The sequence below is a fragment of the Phascolarctos cinereus genome, unplaced genomic scaffold (genome assembly GCF_003287225.1).
Source record: "Phascolarctos cinereus isolate Bilbo 61053 unplaced genomic scaffold, phaCin_HiC Scaffold_726;HRSCAF=1367, whole genome shotgun sequence".
NCBI lineage: Eukaryota > Metazoa > Chordata > Mammalia > Diprotodontia > Phascolarctidae > Phascolarctos > Phascolarctos cinereus.
The window spans coordinates 83,433,713-83,438,985 of NW_027556098.1; the positions used below are offsets into that span (position 1 = coordinate 83,433,713).

Sequence of the window (5,273 nt, forward strand, 5' to 3'; positions counted from 1 at the left end):
ACTTCAGTTTCTTAAAACCCTGAAAGCTAATGCTTCACCTTAACAGAAATGCTATTTGTTTCATGGTTTACAAGGGAATTCCATGGAAAAGTTCATCATCTTTTCCAGTCCGCAATCTGACAATGAAGAGAGTTCATTGTGAATTTGGCCCTGTAAGCTTATAAATCTTTCCAGAAGAGGGCAGGCGGTGGTGGGAAAAGTTTCTTCTAAAGAGATTTTTAAAAGAAGATTTATCCTATGGATTTTCTTTTATATTAAGGTTAAAATTTGATGAACAGGCTATTTCTTTTTGGTTTATCATGGACCTATGAGGTATGAAACCTTTGGAAGTCATTAGGACTTATTCTGAAGGCTCAGTAAACAAATTCTCATGTTCAAATAAGCTCTCCCATACTTAATTGAATCCCTTCCTAGGAGTCCCATAACTATCCTTCATTGTGGACTACCTGTAGAGAGCTGTATATTAAACTTGATGACAATTAGTAGGGATGATTGCACATCAGTATTAAAGCAACATGAAGTGTATATCTTCCAGTAAACTAGAATGAGGAGATTACTGGTGAGCTGATTGCTGAACTGCCAAAGCTCAGTTTATGGATATTGAAAATAATTTTACAGCAGCTGTTAAAATCCACAACAAACTTAAGAGGAATTATATAATGCTAAAAGGATTCTAAAATGAGTTCATATGTACCTTGCTAGTATAATTAAAAATAAAAATATCATTTTAAAAACGCTTTGTGCATGATGTAAGTAATAATATAGAGGCAACATGATGGACAGAATAAAATATTAGACTTGAGGCTAGGAAGACTTGGGTTCAAATGTGCCTCAGATGGTTACTTGGTTGTGTGACCATTACTGGACATTCACTTAACATATTGGAGTCTCAGTTTTATCATCTACAAAATGAGGATAAAGCCATGACTTTATAGGCTATTGTGAGGATCAGATGAGATAATATATATAAAATAATTTACAAATTTCAAAGCATCATGTAAATGTGGAACAACAACAATAACAATTATAATAATAATAAAATACTCTAGATACAGATTTGCAGATCAGGTTAGCTCTTGGACCAGTGTGATAAAACTATTCCTATACTTCTTAGACATGGATGAGGCAACATAGAGTTACAGGCTATCCCTACTTAGGGATAATGACCAGATTGACACAAAGAATAGGGTAATCAGCAGTAGTCCTTTGAACGCTGAGAGAGGCAGTATATATTAGAATGAATCAGAAACACCAATATGCTTCAATAGGTCATACTGACCACTAAAATGAGCAAACATGAGTTCACATGACATGGATATAAGACACAGAAATGTTTGTTACATGCAAGTACTATTTCGTTAACAAAACTGGAAACAGATTTTTTATTCTATTTCTATTTCTCACTGATATTCTGAGCTCCAAATCATACAATAAAATATTGCCAACCAATATAGATCTTTCTCTTTTTCTCTCTAATACACACACACACACACACACACACACACACACACAAATCTGTCCTAAGTCTAAATTAGCTGAAATAAATAAAATGCAGGCACTACTAAAATCTGAAGATAAATTTAAAATACCTCAGGTCATTAAAATACTTCATCTAGTTAGAATCTCTAGAAATTATACTAAGAAACAAATGAAAAAGAAAAAAACAGAACTGAAATGTCAAATGACTTTGAAAAGGAGATAGTCATAGTTGGCCTAGAATTCCAAAAAGTCTTTTATGAGTGATGATCTAAGTAACAGAGCAATTATACCAAAACAAAGTAGAGATCAGACCTGGATTTTCATTGATGTAGAGAATTCCCAATAATGAAACTCCCTCTACCAGTGCAGGTTAGCCCTTTGTCTACAACTTCTATTCTTACAGATTCACCTATAACACAAATGAGTTAAATGATTTGCCTAAAGTCACACAGTAAATGTGTCAGAGGTGGAACATAAACCCAAGTATTCTTGGTTCCAAGGTCAACTCATTATCTGCTACACCAGTCTTCTTTACAAAAACCAAGTAATTAAAAAAAAAAACCTATAGTGTCTGTTATAATCATTATAAATGAATACAATCTCCACATTATTTGACAAAAAATATAAAACTAGTTCAGGATATACTCACAGAAGTATATGTGGTAGCCTTTGTCATGGTAAGAACCATAGGTAAAAAGGTAAAACTATCAAGGTATATTCATAAGGGCAGCTGTCACATTGTCATGGCAATGGTGACTTGAGAAAACTATTAGAGATCTGTGGAAAAGTATTGGAAGATTATATCAATCTCTAGCTGTCAGGTAGAAGAGAAAATTTGGATGCAATATTGTGCTATATTATTCAATTAGAGACCATGGAAAGGAGACGGGAAATGAATCCAGAAAAAAGCACGTAAGAAATTCTTGATTCTATTATAATATTATATCACATATTTTATATTTATGCACATTATATCACAATAAAAAACAAAGCAAAAGTCAAATCTATTAAATCAGTTAATATAAAGAGTCTTAAATACTTTACAGTAGCACGTGAATCGTTAGCAAGGCACATTATTAGCTTCACCTCAAACTTAGGTTCTTTTTTACCTTTTTTTTTTCCATCTAACTGTCTTTTTATTCCCACATAGTACTAAGTTCGTAACACACACTGGTTCTGGACCATAAAAGGCTTCAAAAATCTTCAGATGGCAGAGTGAGGCCCCAGGAATATAAGAGTAGTCATTTCAAAATATTAGCAGGAGCTTTAGTGCAAACTGGACTTGTCTCTAGACACGTCCACTGGAGGTAGATTGAATGGCGTTAGCAATGTATGGAATGATACAGCTTTCCATGGTGGGGAGAGTCCAATGGAATAAAAGAGAAGTAGACCTGATAGGGTAAGTAGATATTCTAAGGAGATGGAATACCAGTATTTTTCACTTTTCTACCACCTCTGAGTAGAAAGCTAAGTGGCTTGAGGAAGGAGGAAAAACTACCCACTGTCTTGAATACAAAATAGGTAGCAGGTAAAGGAGAGATCAGGCAGCTCCCAATTCAAAAAGTCTTCTAAAATGATGGCCACATGTTTTCCATAAGAAGACAGACAAGTTGTTCCAACTTCTGGGCAGCCAGCTGCCCAGCCACCAATACCTCTTCATACATGGCTGTCTCCTGGCTTTTGTTATACAATACTAATTTGTTGGCAATGAGGAAGAATCCACATTCATTTCTGTGGTGGTTGTTCCAGATCCATTTGCTTCTATATGCCATGGACCTTCTGTCTCAGAATTTGGTCGTAGAATCAGACATGAGAAGAAACCTTTCTCCAAACCTCTCATTGCTGGTGCCTCTGAGTGGATTTTAGCTACTAAGGCCTGCCAAGTTGATATGATCTTAGATTACCATAACATCCTCAACTTCAATATCAGGGTTCAGCCCTTCAGTAGCATTGCGGACAATTAAGATGTGCATAATCATAAACTGAAAAACCCTCAAAGGAAGTGCCACCTTCCAGATGTGTAGCCTTCATACACATGGAAGCAGCCCTGTATCATCACACAGCATTTGTCATTTAAGTATATGAATACTAGCTACCTTGCATAACCTGGTACTTTGCTTTGAAGGAAGTTGGGCCTCTCATTGTAGTCAAAGGCCTGGAATTGGATCAATCTATTCACCAAACCTCCCCACCCTCAATTCAGAATCACTGATTACTGTGATTTGGGGCCAGTGTTTAGTACACATCAAAAGCCCCTCAGCAGTTTTCTTACAATCCTCATACCTGAATTCCTTCTCCATGGTCCCCTAATGGTATCCTTCTCCACCCTGCCTCTATGTATTCCCCTCCCCTCTGCTCCACTGAGCTCCTTAGGCCCTTTAAAATAACAATAACAACAACAGAAAGCACCATGTACCTATTAACAAAAAATGACAACTCCAGTGATTCCTCTAAACATAGGCCAACTACAGGTGACTATTTATATGAAGCATTTATAGCTTTTATTACTTAAAGAAAGCCCCAAACCTTATAAACTCATAAAAAATAGCATATTGGTTGAGAAGCAAAAAGAGTATGTCAAAATGCCCCATAATATAAAGAGCAACTTATTATCAATTAGTAATTTATTGAATAAAGTGCTGAAAAGCATCATAACATATATACACATATGTTTATACATGTGTTTGTACATATAAATATGTGTGTGTATATATATATATGCATATATATTCTTTTTGTTGATTACTACAGAGCCTTCTACCAAGTTCTACACTCATGGCTTTTTCATATGCCACAAGTATACAAAACAGAACCTCATGTGGCAAGAACTCTAAAGCAGAGGTATCAGTCACATGGCCTGCAGGACACATGCTGCCCATAACACTCTCAAGAGCAGCCTGAATCAGATTAAAATGAAATTGAGAAATATTTGAAAAAATAAATCAAAATCCAATGACATAGACAATATTAATATGTGGTTTTCCAAGTCAGTGTGTAGCCCACAGGATTTGGTGCTCAGTGGGTCCCATCTCTATTTGAGTTTGCCACCACCATTCTAAAGTATTTGCTGTCCACACAGAAAACTCTTCTCATTTTAAAGAATAGCACCACACAGTAACATTAGGATCAATTCACAATGTAGTGTTTTTTAGGTAGATAGTTCTGCCTAATCCTAAATCCATCATCATTTCTCCTAAATAGAACTAAGCTTTGGCTCTCAAATTAAAACTATAACCATCTTATTAAATCACTTTAGAATCTTTGGATAATATCAAGCTATGTGAGTCAATCAAAAAATATTTAAACAAGCCTTTCATCTCACAGTCTTTCTTCAATTATATCAAAATGTCATTTGGATTCAATAAATGTAATTTTTTTTTTGGGGGGGCTGAGGCAATTGGAGTTAAGTGACTTGCCCAGGGTCACACAGGTAATAAGCGTCAAGTGTCTGGTCTGAGGTCAGCTTTGAATTCAGCTCTCCCTGATTCCAGTCCCAGTGCTCTATGCACTGCACCATTTAGCTGCCCCTAAAGAAGTAAAGACTGAAAGGCTTTGAGCTTGAATCTGGATGGTACACTGACCCAATGGATGAAAGCTATAGTTACAAATATTTTGACCTTTTCCTGGCAAGAGACAGGGAGCATAAAGATATCAATGAGAAGGTTGTGACTATGTATATTATTAGACTTACTGGCATTCTGAAATTAAAGCTGAGTTGGAAGGACACATTTAAAGCTTTTAATAACTACACAATTACAAGTCTTTGATGGAGACCTTTGGAATTAATTGTAAAA

General features: G+C 35.6%; 1 pseudogene; it reads right to left on the reverse strand.

Moving 5' to 3' along the window:
- Positions 1-3,047: 3,047 nt before the first annotated feature.
- On the reverse strand, positions 3,048-3,779 carry LOC110210877 (purine nucleoside phosphorylase pseudogene; annotated as a pseudogene).
- Positions 3,780-5,273: the final 1,494 nt, after the last annotated feature.